The sequence below is a fragment of the Planococcus citri genome, chromosome 3 (genome assembly GCF_950023065.1).
Source record: "Planococcus citri chromosome 3, ihPlaCitr1.1, whole genome shotgun sequence".
Classification (NCBI taxonomy): Eukaryota; Metazoa; Arthropoda; class Insecta; order Hemiptera; family Pseudococcidae; genus Planococcus; species Planococcus citri.
Window position 1 is genome coordinate 28,893,156 of NC_088679.1, and position 23,984 is coordinate 28,917,139.

Below are 23,984 nucleotides of genomic sequence, written 5' to 3' on the forward strand. Positions count from 1 at the left end.
AGAACCCCTTGCTCTCCTCATTTGGGGGCTTGAGGCAAAAACCAATGCTGTTTTTCTAAGTTTTTAGTTGGGTAGGTAGATCTAGTGAGTAAAATTTGAGCAAATCGAAAGACTCGACTTCAAAGATTGCATAAGTATCTTGCTCTAATTGATATGGAATTGACTCTTCTCGTCACTCTTTCTAGATTCAGATGTTGGAAGCTCGTACAGATCAATGGACAATGATTTTGGAGACGCTTTTTTTTTTTACCAAGTACTTCGTCTTCATAAATTTATTTCATTTCTGTAATGCAGATTTCTTAATAAAAAGAATTAATTTCACATCCTCACGTTCTTCTAGCAGCACTTATACACTCGTAAAGACGTCGAAGAATACCGAAAAATCAACTGACCACACAATAACAATATCAAACAACAATAAAACTACCAGTCCGGTGGAACTATATAGCATATAAATAACCTCTCGCACGTACAATTATATACAATAAAATGTACTCGAAAAAAAAACGCAACGTCCGAAGGGTGTAGAAATAGACATAAATACGGTTTATGGAATAAAACATTTATCCGGGCGGCGCGAGCGAGAGTTAGGGGGGAGGCTGAGAGAGTAAAAAAAAACCTAATATCGGTAAATATGTGGAAATAAAGGGCCAATATTCGACGATATCTGGAATAATACGACGATAAAAAGTCCATCGTTTGAAATTCTCGACTATTTATCAATGATATAGAAGTCGCAAAATCTTGGAAGGTGTAGCACGTTTGATGTTAAGTCATTTGATACGTCAGCGGATGCGTGAACACGTGGTCTTGATGTGTTTCAGAAGGGTGGCGATAAAAAATTGGCACAGAATGCACAGAATGGACGACAATAAGTAAAACCTCTCTGATAAAAACCCGCTTCATCTCTGTGCACGCTCGGTCGGTCGGTTCGGTCCGAGAATGTAACAACAGTTTTGCAAAATTTTGCTTATTGGGCAGTTTGTTTCATTTCGTTAAGTTCGACTACGCTGTTTTTAACCGTTTAATATCCATTTTGGTTTTTCTACGATTTGGTCAACAAATTCGCGCACATACGGTTTTCCTACAGTATTAAATTGGCTGCCGTTTCGGGTGCGCTGGGTTTTTTTCTCTTTCTCTCTCTGTGTTTCATTCTTATACAAATACTCGCATATTCACGCCTATCCGAGAAAAATCTCAAGAAAAATGGCTGTGTACGTTTTCTAGTCAATTTAATTTTCTGAATCGGTAAATATAGCGATATTTCGTCAACGATAAAAAAAAACACCAGAGGGGAATTTTTTATTGGCGAATTTTTTTTTTGTTTTTTACTTCCACGCAGGTTTACGAGCTCGACGACTCGGATGCCTACACAACGAGAAAAGGGTTAAGCTACCGTGCTCGTGTAAAAATAAAACCATTCGACGAATGAATTTTACGCTAAAATGATTCATAAGCTTTTTAATCATTCTCTTCCTTTTCATCGATTTCGATAGAGCAAATTCACCGCACACTGTACTGTTTTAGGACTACCTACCATAACAAATGAACGTAAATTTTTAGCTCGAAATTACTACCTACTAAACAGAAATCAACCGCAACAATGCTCATAAAAGGACATAAACCTGCTTGGCTTGCCCTCCAACTCGTCGTACCTAATCGTCGCCGTATAATACACCCCTTTAATAAAATCCCGCTAAAAGTTAACTGATAAAACGACACGATGAAAATTTAAATGTAAATTAATTTCAAACCTTGTGATAATCCTGTAATGAAAGTTTTCCTTTAGAAAAAAAAGCTTCGAATTTGGTGAGAAACAACATTGAAACGAAGTCAACCCTTCGCACCGATTTAACATCGCGTGTTTGTTGTACTCCGCGAACCCGTTCCCAAATCTGCTCGTTTCGCTGGCTCTTTTTATTTTCGTTCGCTGGGTGTTTTTTTTTTTTTTTCATCATCCAACACCTACGATTGTTTCTCACGTGATTTTATCCTCCTCGTTAACCTTTACGAGCTAATTAAATACCACTTTCGAGGTTGTATCGGATTATTTTAGTGGTGTTTTTCGCTTCTGTTTTTTTTTTTGTCATCGCTAACAATTTACCAGGCTTTCATCAATGAAATGTAATTTTTACAAGAATTTCGTAGGTTGACGGAGAAAAATAAATTTCGCAAATTGGATTTTAATCGAAAGTTTTCGTAAAATTTTTTCCAAGTGTGGAAATTGAAAACAAACAACGTGACGAACAAATGGTAAAAATAAACATTTTCGACGTTTTTTTTTCTAGATCTCATTTTGCAGTCGTGCTTCTTTAAATTAATGAATGCTTGGATTTTTTTCCAGAAAACTTTTGACATTCTGTACCCAATATTAGACCCGTATGTTTGAAAACTATTTGTGAAAAGGGAAACGAATTCGAAAATTGAGGAATTTTCAAGCTTCATTCCAAAATTTTGATTACAAAGGAACGTAATGTGGATTTTTGGCTTTAAAATATAGTAAAAATTGTACTAACAAAAAATTGCCTAGGTATTATTGTAATTTTGAAACGACGAAGAATTGAAAAAGTTGTTCAAAATGAAGAATCTGTTGGAAAAATGAAAACAGCATGAAATTAAAAGAAATAAAATTGAACTTTCATCTTTTTTTTTTTTTGTGGGTTTCACATTTTTTTTTTGCTGATGATATAAACATTTCCTTTCGTTCAAATAATATTCAACTAGCTCTTCAAGTAATCCAAGAAACCCTTGAAAAAATTGAATCATGGGCAGATTCTCTTGGTCTAACCTTCTCTGAGTCAAAAACCCACTGTATACTTTTCACCAAAAAAAATAAGATTCCTCCAGATCTCATCCTCAACTTCAAAGGACACTCTTTAGAATTCAAAACCACAACTAAATTTCTTGGCTTAACTTTTGATAGAAAACTAAATTGGACTCCTCATTTTCTAAAAGTAAAATCAGATATCAATAAACGCCTAAATCTGTTGAAAATAATCAAAAACACCAAGTATAAACCATCTCGCAAACTCCTACTTCACTTGTATAAATCTCTAATTCGCAGTAAAATTGAGTATGGAAGCCCGTGTTTTGCAAATATCTCAAATAAAACTTCAAATATCCTAAAAACAATTCAAAATTCAGCCCTAAGGATCTGTTTAGGAGCCCTCTATTCCTCTCCAATAGATAGCCTATATTGTGAAGCAGCAGAATTACCCCCAGATTTCAGAAGAACTCTCATAACAAACAAATTCATCTCAAATGCATCCACCAACCCTTCCCATCCACTCCAAAACTCAATTAACCCACCCAACCCCCAACATTTTGATCATATAGAAGGACCCATTTCTAATTTCATCACAGTGTTGAATGATCTTCAAATCAATCCCAAAACTCTCATTCAAAAACCAATATTATACCCTCCTTGGCTTCTAAAACCTCCTCAAGTCAACCTACAGCTTATTAACTACCCAAAAAATAGCCACTCTCCATTAGTAATAAAACAGAACTATCTTGAACTCTTATCAGAATACAAAAAATTCAATCTTTGCTTTACAGATGGATCAAAAATACCAACACTTCACACAGGATATGCATACTCTATAAATGATAGAATTTCAAATTTTAAAATCCATAACTGTTCTTCAATCTACACTGCCGAACTCACAGCTATTTTCCACTGTCTCTGTGACATACTCACTTATGAATCAGAAAATAAGTCCTTCTTAATTCAAAGTGATTCCCTCAGCTCTCTAACTGCTATCCAAAATCTTTTTTCCGATCACCTTCTAATTCAAAATATTCATAAAACTCTATTTGACTTACAAAATTCAAACTTCTTCATACAGTTTATGTATGTACCCAGCCACGTTGGAATCTTAGGAAATGAAATTGTAGATATTAATGCAAAATCTGCCACCATCCTTTCTCCCCTTATATTTATCACAACTGACGACCTCAAATCTATCTTCACCCAAAGCACACTTAAGAAATGGCAAAACTTTTGGTCCCTCCAAACCACAAACAAGCTCTTTCAACATAAAAAATCAGTCCATCCTTGGAAAAACCTCTCCCACTTGAACAGACTTGAAGAAATCATTATAACCAGACTGAGAATTGGCCACACAAAAATCACACATAATCACCTCTATGAAAAGGCCCCAAAACCCACATGTCAATTCTGCCTCTCAGAACTTATATCTGTCCAACACTTACTATTTCAATGTCCCTCCTTACATCAGCACAGACTGTCCCTACAAATAGACGAAAGATCCCTATTCATACCAGACGACCCTTCCGAAATTAAAAAATTCTTAGACCTAATTAAAAAACTTGACCTTACCAACTCGATTTAAATCTCATACGACGGGTGTAATAATCAAGTAATTATAAACACCCCAAAAAAAAAATAAATAAATCATCAGCTTCCTCAGAATTAATTTTTCAACACCCCCCTCCTTCCAAAAATAGCACTCCAAGGAATTATTTTTACACGTATGCAGGAAAATTTAATTCTTGAGACGCAACTCCCCTCCCCACCTAAACAAGCCTTCAATTTTTTGTACTTTTCAATCACAGATTGAGGATGCAAAACGACGATGAAAAAATGTATGGAGGTGAAATTCCTGTTTTAAATCGGAAAAATTTGTACAAAAATGTAAAATTCAAAAACTGATCTGTTGTTTTCAAGATTTTTTGGAGAAAGTGTTTTATTTGTCGTGATTTTTATTAATAATGAGTCATTTATTCCCACCTATATTAATCACCAGAGAAATGTCATAGGTACCTATTATTTTTTTCATTTTTTAAAATTTGGTTTCAATTTTGAATTACATACTTATGGTAATTTATTCTGTAACTTATGGAACGACCTTTTTGTTGCAGTGTTGAAAATGGAAACAAACAGAAAAATCATAAGAATAGATACCTACATATTCCAAAAACTCGTTTCAAAAAAGCAGCTTAACGTTGAGTTTCAACAAATAAAAAAATTTTTAATTTTTTTCAAAATTATAATTTTAATTTTTTTATTCAAATGTAAAAAAAAGTATCAGAATTTGAGCAAAACAGTGGTCGAGTATTTTCTATTCTAACGAACTCGTGTTTATGCCCCCCCCCCCCCACCACGCAACAAAAGAGGTATCTCAATCATCATGAACTTTTGCAGCAAACAAAAAAATCTCGAAAGATGATACAAAAATATGTAAGTACACAACTAGACCTTTTAGGTGTTGAATATCTCATTTTCAAATGTTTGTGAATCAAAAAAAAAAAAAAATCTCCATTTCGCTGAAAACAAATTTGAAATTTGATACAATTGTGGGGTTTGGTTGATCCCTTACCTTATTTTTAATCATTCAAATTGAATGGTGGTGATTTTGGAAAATTTTAAAAATCTTACTGGATTTCATTGGAATTTCCAACATGGGTGTTTTTTGTGCAGAGGGTCTTTCCGAAATTTACGTGACGCTGACTTTTGAAAACGGGAAAAAATTCAGTTGTCTTTCTAACATTATGTCAGACTTTGAGAAACTTGAAAAAAATGAATTTTTGACATTTTGATAGGTATCTATTATATTGTCTTTCCTTCCATAAAATTTGAAAATATTGAGCAATTTTCAATGTTCAGATTTACCTAAGATTAGATCTGATTTTACAATATTTGGACTGACTATCGAAAACTGGAAAAATCCTAATGGATTCTTGACATTAATCAGACTTGTGAAAACTACATATTTTTAAAAATGACATTTTCAACCAAATTTGGTCAATTTTCATGATTTAGAATGTAGGTATTTTCGAAGTAATTTCACAATAATTTGGCCTAACTCAGACTTTGGAGTACACTGAAAAAAATCCCAATGAAATATTGATATGTAATGTCAGACTTTTGTATCCATGATTTTAAATTTTCCTTGGAGGGAGGGAGACTTTGGACCCATTTTCCGAAATTGGAAAATCTAAAAAGAGGACCCAAAATAACTATACTGCAGATGAAAAAATATAAGAGATGAACAAAATTTTAGATTTCTACCTCAATTTTATGAAATTTTTATATTTTTTTCATGGAAAATAAAACATTTGAATTACAAATTACTTAGTTAGGTACTAAAAACTGAGTTGAAATCAAAACATGGAGTTGAAACGTTCAAAATTGGTGTATTTTTGGATCTCTAATTTTTTTTGTTTGGTCTTTTTTCTGTAAATTATACGCCACTTTGTTATAATCATTTACAGAATGCAATTAAAAAGTGAAGCCAAAAAATTGATCAAAATATTTTTTAAAAATATCATCATATTTTTCATTATAAGTACGTAAGTTTTGCTATTTCCAAATTGGAAAATCACGAACTTTAACCTTTTATTACTTTACTGCAAGTCAGAAATCTATAATCCTCACTTTTTTTGGAGAAAAAAATCCTCAAAATAACACCATAGGTATTTATAATATTTTCACAAAATTCTGTAGTACTTGAGTTTTGTTTTTACTACAAATTTGTAATTTTGAAAAAATCGTTCCTTAACAAGAGTATTAAAGGGACAACTCAAGATATCCAGAACTGAATTCAGCGATAGTCAACATTTCTGAAAATCATGATTATAAGACTTCATGGCATACCTACTTACGATTTGAATATTTTTCAGTACACTGGGGCTTATTTCATATTTTGATCTTCTTGAAATTTGAAATCTTTTCAAAAAAATCAAGCTCAAAAGTAAATGCTTAAGTATAAAATTTGGCGGAACAGCAGATTTTTTGGCTTGGAGCATCAAAATTAGAAGGATTTTCTCCAGTTCAAAACTATTTCAACATTTTTATAAAGATTTTAATGCTTTCTTTAAGAAAAAATTTCGTCAAAAATAGGTAAATAAATTTGGATAAGCTGAAATTTTGTATGCTCAGCTGAAGAAAATTTGCAGTATATCAGAGGACATTTTTTTACTTTTTGAAAGAAGAAGGTAAATATGAAGAAAACCTTTATTAATGAAGTATGGTTTTTAAGGAGTAGATATTTACCTAGAGCCTAGTCCTGCCACTACCTATTTTAACGAGAACCATATTCGATAATGAGAAGATTTCATCAAGTTTGCACGATATACATCAAAAACGATGAATTATTTATATCTACCTAAAAAAATAATGATTAAAATTTAATGGATACCAAGTCAATCATTTCAACAGACTCTAAAAAATTCAAGATTCAGTACATTAATTTGCAATTTTTCAAAGATATTTGGATTTCAATAATTATTTTCTCCTGTTTGAAAACTGAAAAAAATTATTTTTCCCATCTCTAAAAAAAAATAAACAATGTATCACACCAGAATGATCCAAAACTTTAAGACTGATTCTGACACATTGTTGAAATGAAAATATGTAAGTAGCTAGGCCTATATATGCAAGTTTTTGATTTCAAAAAATATGGCAAAAACAAACAAAAAATACGAAACAAAATACCACACTCCGTACCTATTCTCCGAAGAATGCTGAATAAACATACGATGGCTGACATACGAGTATATACCTACCTATCTCTTAATAAATTTACAACCCGCTGCATACAATCTAATTTACATACTTAACGCCTATATTTTCTTAAAAAGGCTCTCGAGCGTAAGAATACACGAGTCGGTTTATCCTAAAAACCACGGTTCAATGAATTTTTCATACCTGCTTAAATTCTTTCGCATGTTTAGGATTAAACTTTTGTGAATAGGTCAGGTTCAAATTGAAGAACAGAACATAACGATACCTATAACCTACAATAATTTCACACCTTTGACTTCTAGCGAAGTTCGAGCGGATTCTTTAATTTCTTATTAGACGTGATTTTCAAGTAGGTATTTAAGAGTATTCAGTAGATATCTACGAGTAATACGAGTATAACTACCTAGTATATGTATTTTGGGGAAAAAATGTTGTTTCGAAGAATTAAAAGATAGGTTGATTAATTGATTGATCGATGAGTGGGTACTTAAGTGGGTAATATGGATGCTTAAGATATTTCAAAATTGCATAAATTGATAACTATTGTATGTAGTTTAATAAATAAAAGATCAGTACTTCTAGATACCTATCTCAGTTTTCAGATCCCTGAGTTGTTAATTTTTAATCTAGGATGGGAAAGTCCCTTCATGCCAGATTTCATTCAAAGTTATCGAAAACTTGAAACGTGAAAGTTTTTTTCTCGATATTACACACAGAATGAGAAATACAGCTGACTCTTTTTCACCCCAAGTCCTTCAATTACGTAAAACAGAACATTTGTTCAAAACAACTATCCTTCATAATACATTGTGATTTGATCGAAGTATGAAATTAACATTTTCTTTTTCAGAAAATTTCGTAACTTTCAAGATGATTTCAAAATGTTTATAATTAAAAAACAAACAAACAAATAAATAAATAAACAATATTTGAGGAGAAGATACTAAAATTTTTCAGTAGCCAAGTTGGAAGGCAGAATAAGTAACCCGTTCATATCCTTCAGGTAAGTAAAGTTTCTTATCAATACAGTAATATTACACAGTAGGTATTTCCCATTTCTATGCAAATAGGTACACATTTAAATAGGCCGAAGCATCGGATCAAAATTCACAATATAATATAATGGCATTATCTTACTCGATAATTAAACTCCGAAATATACAATCCGAGAACGAAAGTATCAACAATAAATGAGCCAATTGAAGCCGAATGGACATACCTATACTACTCATCGTATCAAAATTTCGGGAGCCAAAGTTCACTTCCGGACCTTTATAGAACTTTTGGCCAAAAAAGTAAAAAAATCAATGTTCCACCTAATTGAGTGATAAAACAGAAATTTTATGACCCTATAGACCTTATTTTGGACTTCAACAATCGACTGAAAACAATACAAGCCACTTTAATTGGCTTTCAGAACACCTGGTGTCAAATCAGCATGTCAAAAAAAAAAAAGTAAAAAGGAAAGCTTAACAACTTAATTGGTAAAATTTTGTAGAAAATTTTAATTTCTGAGAATCTGCTGAAGGCTTTTGAACTTTTCGAACCGATTCGAAACCGTTTTCAATCCATTCGGAAGAGGAGAGTCGTAAGCAGAGAAGGTGCAGCATTATAAATTTACGTATACTTATACTAAATTTCAATTTTCTATCCCAATCAGTAATATTTTGTTTGTTTTTTTTTTTACCTTTTTTGACCCAAATTTGATTTCTTAAAAACTCTTTAAGGTTTCCAAAATGAACTTAGACTGCTAAAATTTTGGTTGGCGGAGTGGGGGGGGGGTGTTTTTTCAATATCATTCGGTGCAGTTTTGTCCAATGGAAAATTTTTTCTGTCTGTTGGATACCTTTCTTATACTTAAGGGATTTGCTATTAATTGATCATGGAAATTGTTCTCACGAGACCGGTATTTAACTATAGTAATATTATCATCTCACCTTCAACACCTGCACCTCTTTCAGAAATTTTCTCGCCTCAAACATTACTTATGGGATCAGAAATAACTACAAATAAGACCGTTTAAATCAATTTTTCATTCATTTTCTTTAATAGGCGTAAATTTTTGAAAAAATTGCATAAGTTATAGCGGTATTTGAACCATTACCCCCTCCACAGAATTGTCTACTTTTTTCATGTTCTTAAAAACTTGAAAAATTATCTCTTGCTTATGACAATAAAGGTGCGAAATTACATTGAGTGGTGGAAGTATTTTTTGTAGTCAGGCAACGTTTAGTCTTTTTGAAAAATTTGATCTTTATTAGAATTTGTAGTGCAGATTCTTTTGAGACATTTTGAAATTTTTAAAGAAGATTTAATAAGAATTTTCAGCTTTTTGAAGAAAACTTCCATCTGATTTGAAATAAAAAAATTAGTTTGTTCTTTTTCTGAATTTGAGGGTAGCCTTATTAAATAATATATACCTTTACTTCTAATAATTCATTTTTAAAAAATATTACTTCGTAAATTAATAAAAATTTCTACTTCACAAATTTTTTTTAGAATTTTCCAAACTTTTTTTCCTTTTTGAAAGTCTGACATCATTTTGAGAAATCATCATGATTTATTTTTCAAGTTTTCAGAAAGTGCGACATATTATGAAAGTTTTTTAATTTTTTTCAATTTTTCAAAAGTAGAGTGATATAGATCAGCATTACACAAATTTTGGAAAGACAAAATTATTCAATGTTAATGAAGATTTCTGAATTAAAAGAGGCGAGTATTTTTTATATTGACCAGCAATGAATATTTTCATTTGTTGTAGGAATGGGTGTAATACGAGTAATCTAGTAATTATAAACACCAAAAAAAAAAAAAAAAAAAATCAAAAAAAAAGTTTTTGAAAAGAAGAGCAGGTAATTTGTCAAGAAATCGTTCTTAAAAAACTAAATTATCGAAAAACATTACAAATTTGTGGCCTAATAATGTTTTGTTGAAATTATTTGAAGAAATCTCAGAAAAACTCTGATTTTCAAGTAAGTATCAAAAAAAGTCACAAAAATCAAAATTATTTCTAAAAAAATTCAAAGTATTAAGTATCTTTCCCCCACCCAAAAAAATAAATATGATTAGGTATTTAAAATTTGTAACACAGAAAACTGAAAAATGAAAAGTTGGAAATTTTCCAAATTCTGCTCAATGTGGACTTGGAAATTTGACAGGTAACTACTTGTAAATATACAAAAATATGTAAATTTTGAAAAAAAATCTTCAAATTATTTTTTAAAAAATGCATAATTACACAGAAATAATCATTTCAAAAAAATGTTAATAAATATCTAATGGTAAAAAATGCAAAAATTTTCATGCAATATGAAAAATTAAAGAAAAAAAACGACAAAAAAATAAATAAAATTATTTTTCAAAAAATCAAAAAAAAAATAAAAATCCAAAAAATATTTAAAATCAAAAAAAGTGCTTACCTTTACGTTAAAAACGCCGACGACGAAACCATGCAAATCAGGGCAAAGAACGCTGACTGGATACGTTCGCTGATGATCACGAATGAACGCGAGATAAGGTACGAGTAAGTATAGGAAAAAAAACCGAAGCTGAGAACTTATCAAGGAGCACGTGAGAGAAAAAATGCGCGTGGTACGCGAATCGTCTGCGTTAACTGCTTCGGTAAACGCGTCTGCTATCCGATGTCGACTGTCGAGTGTCGGAGTCGGCAGTACTCAATGTAACAATACAGCAATATTTAGCCACCCCGTAGATAAACGAGGGTAGGAGGTAGGTAAGGTAGGCAGGATAGCTACGTAAGGCTTTACGATGTGTGTATTATTATACGCACGCTTTATACAGCATAACAGAACAGCATCTCTGTAGTTTTTCAGATACGTGCCCATTGATTATTTATTTGATACGGCGGTAAAAAGAGAAAGACCATCGCAAGTCAAACAAAGTCTTGTGACCAATAATAATTGCAGAATGCGCAAATGTCACACCGATAATGCGGATATACCGCAAAATATTTCGACTGCATTTTCACCTCTTCAGCTGTCATGTTTCTCATTAACTTTTTTCAACGTGTATCCGCATAGTGTAAGTGGCCCGCATAATATGCGATTTTTTTTGTTTTTTTTTGTTCATTCGTATTGTTTTAATTTCTGCGTAAATATTTTTCTTTTCTTTTTTTGGATTTTATACTTTTTCTTTTTTTTCCTTAATTTACATCGATAATATTATTACACCATTTTTGGAAGTTAGACCAGCCATTTTGTAAGTTCCTTTTAGCAAACTCCAAAAATGAATTCCATCATCGAGAACACGACATCAACTTTCGACAATGACTCATTGACCTGACACCAATTTAAACAACTTACATATACACTAATACCAAAAGTTATGGTCATTCGAAATAATATGACAACATTTTTTGAAAACTTCAACTTACCCTGAAAGATAAGTAGAAAAATTCAACCACCGAAATTATCCCAAAATCAAACTAAAACACGAGAAAAAAATCAAAAAAAAAACACAATAAGATCAGCAAAATTTAACGCACCATAGTTTAAAAAGTTTATCACGTCGTTCTCGTTTGATATATACGACCTTGAATATACTCCGACAAACCCCGTTTTAAAGTCATTTTTCAAAAACAAGTCTTAAAAACCAATAAATCAAATAATTTTTCAAAATACTCGCACGCGCTGGACTTTAAAACAAACTAGCCTGAGAAATGTCTATCGCTAATGCAGTCCCTTCGTTTTAGAGATAATTCTTTCCTCCAATACAGACTCTTTGGTTGTTGGATTGATACGAGTAATTAAATTTCTGGACGGTTGTAAGAAAAAAAAACATGAAACAGCGACGAATACGATTAAAAGAACAAGATTTTAGAGAAAGAGAATGTATTAAAGGGAAATGTGCAGCTTTGGAACGCGTTAATAAACTTATCATGGTAGATTCCCCTCTTGAACACGTTAATATGTGCTATGGCCAAATTGTTTCTTGTCTGTAATAAATAACAGAAGGGATTTACAACAGTGGCTATTGCGGATACGCCAATCTGTGTAAAATCCTCTGATATACGTTTTCCTTTTTATGTAATCATGAGGAATGTAACTCTTTTTCAAGGATTAGCTTTAGTTCTGTGATTTTGAATGATTCTGAAATTATCTACAGTACTTGGGTTTGATTACCTTATGATCTACAAAAATAATTACATGAACCCTTTTTTTGAAGAGAGATTATTATTTCTTCATGTGACACTTGTCACTCATAAGACCATTATAAATGAAAGTAAAATTTATCCACTGCTCTTAAATCTACTGGAAAAATAACCAAAAATTTTTCTTTAGAAGAGAAAGCTTCCAAATCACCAATATGTGCCTATATGTACAATACGTGCGTTTCTTTGAGTGGTCAATAGTAACACACAGTTCTGCGTTGTTTGCAATGTTTGCATGGTTCTGAAAGTGATTTGGGAAGTTCTACATAAATAGAATTGGAAAAATGGACAGTACGCGATCATATCAACACTAAAATTATTTGTAAATTTAAAAATTGCACCTAAAATGAAATCCCAGTATCAGAACTTTTTGCTCAGGTAGGTAGTTGTAATTTTGAGTCAAAATTGTTGCAAAAAAAAAATGAAGAACCAATGCTGAAAAATTATATTTAAAAGTTCATTTATTTGATAGATAGATGCCAAAAACCAAAACTGATTTCTAAAACAGTTGGGTGAAATTTTAATTTACCTGTTTGAAAATTTTTCCAAATTTTGAGTAACTACAATAAGCACAAAAAAGTTGAACAATTGGAAAAATGAGGAGGAGAGGCGAAAAATGGATGGAAAAAGTGATAATGGGGTGAGGACTACATTCAAACTTTGTCCACCAGTGCAGTGTTGAATTTATAGTCCCCCTTACTTTCGCTTCAGCACACCCCTCAAGCTATTATAAACAATATCAATTCATTGATCAAACTATAAAACTACTTCCTACAGAACAAACAGTACAGAAGAAGTGATTCTGGCCAGAATTTGTATTGGACATACAGCATTGACTCATAGATAACTTTTTACTGAAAAATCCCTCAAAAAATGTGACACGTGTAATGTGAATGTGACTATCCAACATATTATAGATTCATGCAAAGTACATGAAATAATCAAAAATGAAACACTTGGGGAAAATTGGGAAAATTTTGAATACATGCAAGTACCTACATTAAGATGAAGAAGAAAAGTGTGAAAAGTTCTTCCTATTCCTAATTTGTGCAGGGAATTATGATTTGTTATAACGTAAGTGTATCTGGTTTGCTTTGTTAAATTTTACTGTATTTTTGTTGAACTTTTGTTGAGATTTTGTCATTTTGTTGCTGTAGATTATGTATTTTTTTGCTGTTTGTTAAAATATTTTTGCTAATTTAGATCTCTGTATTGTTGACATTAAAGGCCAAGGCACCTGACGTTATTGAATAAACTGATGATAATGATGATGATGATATATTTTTTTCAGCAAAAACTCTTAGTGCCTTGTGCGTCTGGGGAAAAACAGTATGACGTTTATCTACAAAAATTTTACAAGAGTCCTTCTTTGTGAATAAATGAAAAAATGTGACTAATTTTGTAAAAATCTTGAAATTTTATGCTGTAGAACCTAAGATAAGTACTTATTACAAAAAATATTTTATAAATAATAAAAAATTTTCTGTTTTTACAATTGTTTATGCATCTTAGGTTCTACAGCATCAAATTTCAAGATCTTTGCAAAATTGGTAATATTTTTTTATTTTCTACAAAAAAGGTCTCTTGTAAAATTGTTGTAAATGTCATAGTTTTTCAGTTATAAAAAGTACCTACGCTTTAGGAAGAAAATGACAGACCAGCATACCTCCTAGTTTAGCCTCTCAAGATCATCGGTCACCATAACTGATTGTTCAGAATTTTACAGCATGTGGGTCAAAGCAGGTATTTTGTTATCGGAACCCCCTGTTGATCATTGTCATCAGTTTATTTGTTACCTGCCTAGCCCATTATTACGTCGCATTCTGATGTTATCAGGGTCATAAAATTATCCTTCTTTCACTCCATTGTTCTCCTGATCTTTCTCACACCCGCAGGTTAAGGAATTCACGACATAAACTACCTGCTTGGTTAAGGGGTTGGTGGAGGGAGAAGCAGTTGGAATTTTCCCCATCTACAAACGTCGTTAACTTTCAGGAGCAAATCCAGATTTGGGATCAGTGCGATCAGAACTTTTATTGGGGTAAGATCTCAATTAAATACTGCCACACACCTCTTGGATATTCAGTATCTATTGCTATATGTAATTATTTTTTAGTTATCAATTGTTTATTTAGTAAACAATTTAATTTAATACACTGATCTCCTAAGCTCACTGACCCCTCTGTGTGGTCTACCAAGACTGTTTATGTTTTCTGACGGGTCAATAAAGGTTGTTGACCCATCTGTCTGGAATTTCAAGGTTGTCTGTAGGATCTCTCGAGGTCACTGACCTACCTGTCTAGCCTCTCAAGATCGTCTGTGGTTCTGTCTGGCCTTCAAAGGTCATTGACTCGTTTTTCAGGTTTCTGAAGGTCGTCTGCCTGGCTTCTTAAGGACATTGACCTGTCTGTCCAACATTTCAAGGTCGTCTGTATTCTTGTTTGCCTCTTAAGGTCATTGACCTGTCAATCTAGCCTCTCAAGGCCGTCTGTTTTCTCTTCTGGCCTCCTAAAGGTTGGTCTGGATGCTCAATGCTATCTGTCTGTCTGGTTTTTTAAGAAAGGTCGTTGACATGTCTGTCCGACATCTCAAGGTCATATGTATTCCTATCTGGACTCTTAAGGTCACTGACCCGTCTTCCTGGCTTCTCGTGGTCGAGTGTCTCTACGTATGTGGCCTCATTGCTGTTGTCTGATTGCCTGTCTGGCTATCAAAGGTCGTCTGGCTGGCTGGCTAACTAACTGACCTCTCAAGGTCATTGACCCTTGTGCATGAACTCTTGAGGTCACTGACCTACTCGATTGACCACCCATGGGTTTTTCTTTAAAAAAGGGTTTCTTGAGGTTTAGAGGAATTTTTGGGTTCACATGGTAGGATTATGAAACACACTCGACCTTAGGGAAGATGATGAATTATTTTCGCGCTCGAGGTAATTTCTTGAGATAAGGAGAGGACAGATACATTTCAACTTTGATTCTTCTGGGACATATTTAAAAAAATGTAACTTTTAGGTACCTAGAGAAAATTCTGAATCTCCTTTCAACGTTCTTCAAAACTGCTCAAAAAGTTTACTCACACTTTAATGGAATCAATTTGTACCGTGTTAATAAAATTGCCTATTCGATCCGCCGTAAATATCTTTCTAGATGTTTCTGACCAAATGTTGATCTATGCACGAAATTACAAGTAGATCAGTGGGTTTATTAATCGACTCCAAATTTTCCATCAGTTTCGTCGCGCATGAATTTTCGCACCCTAAAGAAAAGAGGATGAAACTAAAATAACCCCCTCCCTCCCAAAAAAGTTTAGCTGGCGATGTAGAACTTTGAATATTTTTAATACATACATTAGGAACTCAATAATCCTTTATGAGGAATTTTTCTAATAATGATTTCAACACATTATTGCTAAATTTTTTTCCTTTTTTTTGTTCTCTCTTCAAATGGCACAATTGTGATTGCAGAACCACTTTCAATTTCATAATTGTCCCTTCTCTTGTTCATTTTAGTAAAATTTGAAACGTTTTTTTCTGAATATTTTAAAACTGTCGCGCTCTTGAATTGAAAAAACACAATTATTTTTATCGCTGGAAAATTTTTTAAATCCCTAAAATTTCTATTTATATTTTTTACTAACCTCATATCCTACTCTCTCAAAAATTCTCTTTGATTTTTTTTTTCTTTTTAATAGAATTTGAAATTTTAAACACTATACCGATTTCCCCCTAAACATGATATTAAAATTTCGTTCAACTTGATAAATCTCGCGATTTATTTAACTGGTAAATTGAAATTTTCAAATTTTCAAATTCATATCCGATTCTATAAATTATTAACGGATAAGTATTGCACTTTTCATCTTGCGAATTATCATCATAAGCTAAACGAAAACGTAAAAAATCGATCGAGAAACTATCACACCATCAAAGTACAAATCAAAAGTAGGTACTCGATAAAATGAATTTTTTTCCAAGGAGGGGTAAAATTTAATCAATTTTCACACAAAACGTTGCGTATAGATATATACAAAACGCACACAGAATTAGAAAAACAGTCGACTACGCTAGTTTGTTTGTAAAATTTATAATCTTTTTGTCATCTGTATTATGCGTGGACGATACAAAATTTTAAAAAGACGCCGTAAAAGTTCCCAGAACTGAAACATTGTTTTTAGAATGTAGCTATCTACGGGGAGCGATTTCCAGTTTGTCTAATGTAATACTGCAAGATGTGTGAATATAACGTGAGCGGAGTTGAAATTGCAAAATTTCTGTTTACATTTCGTCCATAATATATTAGTATAACTTCCGAAAAGATGCCTTTCTTTCATGGGAAATTGTGTCTCACGTTTTATCGAAAAGCCAGAGCACTTCTTTTAATATGAAACTTTTTTCTTTACTGCGTTATTACCAGCTATGTACTTTTTTTTTTTGCTTCTTACCTTTTCACGCGTTAAAATAACGTATAGCTGAATAGCTAATTCTAAAAGGTTTTAACTTTTTCATATTGCGTTAATATTTCCTTTCGTTGCTATGCTTAGGTACGTATACCTTGATTGGGAATATTGTTCAACTTTTTCAATGGCTATTTTTCCTGCGAACTAGTTGTCATAGTATTTATGACGATTTTATGATAATTTTGGGATTTAAATGGATTTTTTACTTTGCTAAAGTGTACTTTTTCAAAAAGAATGTACGTCTTTCTACTCGAAGAAGGAGCTAGTTCGAATAAATCAACAGGAGAATATTATTTTTTTGAAAAAAAAAGTGTGAATGATTTCTCGAACTGGTCCGCCTTGAATAAACCTGGTTGATTCGTGTGACGTAAAATAAATATCAACATGTTAATAAAATTGCCTACTCGATTCGCCGTAAATACGTGAATTTAATGTACCTTTGAACTAATACTTAATAGTATATAGCAATGTCTCCAATATTATTTTACCGGAAATGGTGGAAGGAGGGGGGGGAATAAAACTGACACTCTTAATTAAGAAAATGAAGCGCCAAAATAATTCGATAGGACTTATGTACTTTTCAGTAGGGAAAAATTCCAAAAAGAGATTATACATTAAAGGCGTGCGAGTGTGTTTTTTTATAAAGAGAAAAAGATAAATTAAGGTTCGGTATCCGCACTGGAAGATATATTTCGCTGTTTTACCCTACAGATATTTATAATACCAGTCTATAGTCCGTTAAGGATAAAGTAATGAGTGTCGAGCTAATCTTTCGTATGTTATCAAATATTTTAGAAAGAACAATGCGCACTGTAAAATGACAACTCATAAACGAAGAGCAGGTGGACAGATTATGGAAGAAAAACGATGTGTCACTTCTTGTTATTCCTTACCGACTGATAAAGGAGATTGTAGAGGATGCCCGAGTTGAAAGATTGGTTGCATAAAATTCTAGGTATACGTGTGAAGGTTTTTTTTTCGGTCTTGAACGATTCATTTATGTGTATGTGTGCAAGAAAAATGTATAGTGAAGTGTTTTGGTGGAATTGATGGGAGGTGGGATGGTATGTTTTATGGGGGGGGGGTTGAGGTGTCAAACCCTTCGCAGTCGTTTTTCAGTTTGCATTTTCAGCAACATTTCATCCAAATTACTTCAATTTTAGGACAACTCTTGATTGTTGAGTTTCTTTTGTTTCCAAATAACTTTTTTCCACATGAAGTGTTCACATTTTCAAAGTCTCAAATTGTTGATACATCCTTGACGAAGATGATACAAGAATTTTTTTTTCAAAATGTATCCATTAATTTGCATGGTAATATACGAGTAATCTATTTTTTTCTTATTCGGAAATCTAACCTTGATAACATTTTTGAACCCTACAAAATTTTTGAGCTTTCCCAAACTCGACCAAATTTTCAGGTTTTGCCAAACTTGATCTAATTTTTTTGCATTTGAGGAGTGATATTCCGAAACAGCCTCTGTCCAATTTCAAAATTTTACAGGAGAATGAAAAAATCTGTAACATACTTTTACTAAATAATGCCAGTGAGTTTGGATTTTCAGCACAAGTAGTGCTTTTTCTGTTTTTTTGTTTTTTTTTTCAGCAACAGGAGAAGATGAGAGTAATTTGGAGGATTAAAAATTTCACCAGAGAGTTTTTAAACTCACTTTTTGGGAGTTTTAAGGAAAAGTAAGACTTTTTGACGGTTATTTTGTCAAAAAAACTGGATTTTTTGATAGTTTCGATGAAAAGCAAGATATTTAAAAGTGGTTTTGACCAAAAAAAACAGAACATGTTGACAATTTTAGCAAAGCAAAAAAACAGTAGAATTTTCTATCAATTTTTAGCGATTTGGACTTTTCTTTTAGAATTTCACAAAAAAAAAACATAAGAGGAAAATTTTTTCAAAAAATAGAAAACTTATGGAAATTTTTGAAAAAACCGGATTCTTGGCAGTTTTGTAAAACGCAAGATTTATTTAATAATTCTGGGAAAAAGAAAGACTTTTTGAAATTTTTTGAAAATTTTGGCCAAAAAAACAATACTTTTTTACAATTTTACCAACTGAAAAAAACCAAGCACAACTTTCTTATAATTTTTAGCGATTTCTGCAAGAAATCAAATCTTTTTGGAAAGCTAAACTTTCTCGAATTCAGGAGTTTTTTCAATTGGGGGGGGGGGTGTTTATAAATTGCAGGATTATTACAATTGTGAAGAAAGAGGTTTAGATTTGGTTTATGAGGTTAGTGTTTTTTAGTAGGGTTACGAATTTTTGGATTTCAGAAGGAAGGACTTTCCATTCGTAAAATTTATTTGTTTATTTTTACAACAAAAAAATTTATTAGGTACAAAATGAGTTATTTTTTTGAAAAAACAATTTTTGGCGGGGAATCATTTATTTTTCTGGGCAATAATTTTTTTTGGTGGTCAAAATCTTATTTGGACGTGGATTTAATTTTTTAATTTTTTTCGTCCCAATCTAATTTTTTTGACTAAATTTTCATGTTTCACCAAACCCAACTACATTTTTCGCATTTCACAACCCGGGCCACATTTTCGAGTTTCGTCAAACCTACCAAGCTATCTAGCTAAGTCAAAGCCAAATCTGATAAAATTTTCAAGTTTTGATAAACCTGAACAATTTTTAAATTTGATCAAACTTTGTCTAAATTTCTGAACCAAGTCAATTGTCTATATTTTCAAGTGTCGCTGCAGCTAATCAATTTTTTCAGCCTAATTTATGACATTTCTTGTAAATCTAGGCAAATTTTTTAGTTTCGTCAAACTTACCTAATCAAGCTGATTTCCATTTGACCAAAAATTTAATTCATTCTTGAAATTTCCTCGCAAATAATGTATTATTAAACAGCCATCTATTCTTAAATGTTCACCTTTCGATACATCGAAAAAGATACGTGACAACCGCGTGGCGGTAGCTTTGGTTAAAATCAAAATCAAAATGCTAATTCACATTTTCACATTAAACACACTTTGCTTCTCATCTCTGTGTACGCGCAATCACGATTTTTTTTACATCGCAACCCTGGTAGACTTGTGCAAATACAAATAGTTCGTTAAAATAATTCCACTCGTTCATTAAGAATAAGGGATGGGGATAGAGTAAAACAAAAAAAAAAAACACACAACGAAGAAAAAAAAACATAAAACCTAAACAGTAAAAATCGTACTAACTTCATTATCGGTTAGGTATTCAAATAAGAAAGCAAAACAGAAATAAAAACAAAAAGAAAAGCAGAAGGAAAAGAGTAGAAAAAAAACTACGAACGAAACAATAAAAGAAGAAGAAAAAAAAAGCGAAACGAAACGCTATAGAAATTCAAACACTAGCAAATAGTAGTATGTTTTGGCGGTCGGCAGTTTTGATTAAAATTCAGAAGAGGAAGCTAATACAACGAATTTGCATAAGGCAGGAGTTTCAGTTTGTTTCATTGGAAATGCGAGAAAGCAATTTCAGTTCACCATTAATCAATAATTGGCTTTTGTTTTATGCTATTAAAAGAAGCAAGAAACATCTTGGATTTACAATAGTCGGATTTAAAGGGGTTATGGGTAGGAGGAGAGCTACAAACAAGATGAGATATTTCACCCTTTGCCATGCGGCTGCCGATTACGGACGAGGTGGCGGTGGTATAACAACAAGCCCTGTGGGCTTCGCCGCCTTCTGCCTACCCTGCCGTTTACCTCTTATATACTCTAACTACTAACGACCCTTGGGAACAATTGACTCAATATGCGCTTTCTACTTCACCGCTACCGTTTCCTTCGCTTTATTCCTTTCATACAGATTCTAAAAGTTTGATATGTCGTTCATTTCAAACTCTAAAATAACCATACTAACTACAGTTATGTAGCTGTTTTTGTTGTTTATACGTATAGGTACAAATACCTACGTTAAAAACAACCTTCATTAATGTGCCACGTTAATTTGCAAACGTATAAATATTTTTTAAACCGCATACGTACAAGCCAAACTACAGACTAGAGCGTCTAAGGAAGGCTACGGTGCGAAAATTTATATCAACGTACACATTTTTTTATCATATGTAGGTCGTTTGAAAAAAACAAAAAGAAGAAAATCGTACGAACATATGTACAAGATGATTCACATCTGCGGTAATAAAATGACGCCACGTAACTGACCTAAGACTGAAAATTTCAACGAAACCTTATCATTTACTTTTTGCATAATTCATCATCGGTTTCAAGCTGCGAGCACTCGGCTTGAATTTCCATAGAAAATTTTAATACTTTTATGCTGACTCGGTAGCAATAAACAGTTCGTTCGCATAGCCAGTTTATTTCAATTTAGCCCAGATGAGGTTTCACTACTCGACTACCGGTAAACATCAATCAACGAGGATTAAAGTTGTAAAGTTGCGAGACGGACTATTTCAAGGTTAATATTTCCCCTCGTTCCGAGTCCACCTCCCTGCGTTTGCGTTTCGTCGTTGAGTTCGTGTTTGAAATGAAAGCTTGAACATGAGTACTATCCCTGACTCGTTAATTTTATCGTCTACTGTACTTCCAAAATGTGATAATTTGACAACTAAAAAAATAATAATGGTACCTAATAAAAACCATTGTCTTGTATTGTTGTGTTTTTGTGAGATCAAAAAAAAAAAAATAGTTCCAATAATTTATCCTTCGAGCGTTAAAAATGTTTTGGCATTGGCAGTAGAAATTTTATAAGAAAAATTCTTCTTTAATTTAAAATTTTAAATAGGTACATACCTGTATTCGTCCATTTTTAAGCCCAAAAATACAAAAAATAAAAATAAAAACTTTTCAATCAATTCAAATTTATATTGGTAAAAATATAGGCGTTTTCTGAATCTCAATGGCTGGATTTAATTAAACTCGATATCTACCCAGACTCGAAAATTTTGAAAGGTTTGCAACTTGCAAGTGCAATCAAATTTTTTTCTCTCTTATCCGGTTGACTAGGTACCTATCTAAATTCCCTTCTTGTCCCAGTATTCGAGGAACTTTATCTCCTCATCCTTAATGTCTGGTCCAGTTTGTCCGCGTCGAAGTCATCATATAATCAACACTTGAAAAAATGTCTGTCATTTTGTATACCTCGCCACATTCGCATAGATTGTCATCAGCCAAGTGCCATCTGTGTAGGTTTGATTTTGAGCGTGTTGTTCTCATCGACCTTTTATTCCTTATCTGGACCATTATTCCAATCAGAAATCAAGATAATATTTGATGCAAACCTTTCAAATCGAGCTTGTTAAGAATGATTTTGCGCATTGCGCGAACTCGTCTCTTACCTTACCCCACCCCACTTACCGCACATATGATCAGAAGTGAAAGTTGTCACCTTCCACACGCGATTATCGCACCTCGGGAGTAATAAGGTTACATTTCAAAAAAGTGAAATTTTACAGGAGAGTGATTTTCTTTTTTTTTTAAAACTTGATTCATTATTTTTATCAACTTATAATTAATTGTGAGGAATGAATAGCACCTCATTTTAAAGATCTGGTATCTTACCTTCGTTTAGCATAAGAACACTTTGAAAAATAAAATCTTAAAGAGGAAATATTTCAATGTTTGGAAAACATTTTGAGTTATAACCTTTCATTAAAGTTGATGTGGAGGCGAAAGGAAGCGTCCAATGAAAATTTCATGACAACAAAATTGTAGAGAATTAAATTTCCAATCGACATAATGGCGTTAGTTTTTTTCTAGAGTGCTTAGTTTTTGAGTTTTTCTCAAAAAACTAAAATTTCATTGTATACATACATATGTGCAAATTAATTTTTCTGAAAAGTGATTAATTAAAATTTTTTTTTCATTTGGTACAAACCAATAAAAAATGCACTCATTGTGACTATTTCTAACTGACAAACATTCAAAACAATCAAAACTGTTTGTTAACACTTTGTATGTACGAAATTTGCTCAAAAAAGGTGGAGTTTTTTGAGATGTACCCTTATACCTCCAAACAACTTGCAATGTTGTTGGGATTTTGAGTTAGGCCATTTGCGTGTTTTACAAGATCTAGATAATGTACCCAACTCAATGTGTTATTTTTGGTTGAGGGGGGTCATACAAACCCCAAAAATGCAAAAACGTCAAAATCGTTTTTTTTTTTTTTTTTTTTTTTTGAGATGTAACCTTATTACTCCCAAGGTGCGTTATGATCATATGCGTGGTAAGTGGGGTAAGGTAAAAGACGAGTTTGCACAATGCACAGAAGCATTCTTTATAAGCTAGATTTGGAAGGTTTGCATCCAAATGTACCATTGGAATAGTGGTCCAGATAGGAGAATAAAAGGTCAATGGTTGTTCCACTTCTCAGTCTGTTCAACATTTTCCAGAGGTTGTATTTCAGTTGGATGCCTTGAAGCAAGGATTCGCTCATAGTACTTCTACTTGACACCATATTCCAGATTTGGCAATGCTCAACTTTGGGAGGAGCACTCAATTCATTTACTGTTCTCAGGAAACTGAGTCTGGATTCTAGTCTGCTCTCTAGTAATTCGTTGTAACCATACATGGGGTATAGAGGGGGTTGTGTGTTGATTTAGTTTTTTTGTTATTTAGGGAGAAAAAGTGCTACTTTTCCCGCTTCTGATTTTTATTTTTTGGAAGTGAATACTCACTGGTGTTTTTCTCCCTCATAATAAAAAATACATAATATTCAACCAGGGAGTAAGATGATTTTCGACAATTTTGAATTATTTCCCATTTCCCTTGCTTTGCTCAGGCAATAAACCTCAAAATTTGTTGAAAATCACTTTCACTCCCTAATTGAATAAACTACTATTTCTGCTCTAGAGGCCACTTCCCTACATACCTCAGGTGGTGCAATCCCTATGAGACAATACAGAGCTGT

At 32.5% G+C, this 23,984-nt stretch overlaps 1 protein-coding gene across 3 annotated transcripts in view; it reads right to left on the reverse strand.

Annotated features, from left to right (window-relative positions):
- Nucleotides 1–11,127, reverse strand: part of LOC135840262 (forkhead box protein P1-like) — a 78,251-nt gene extending 67,124 nt beyond the window's left edge. For all 3 annotated transcript variants that reach the window (XM_065356698.1, XM_065356697.1, XM_065356699.1), the window contains exon 1: nucleotides 10,909–11,127. The gene's annotated coding sequence lies outside the window, so the exon portion shown is untranslated. The remainder of the gene's footprint in view (nucleotides 1–10,908) is intronic.
- Between the last annotated feature and the right edge of the window lie 12,857 nt (nucleotides 11,128–23,984).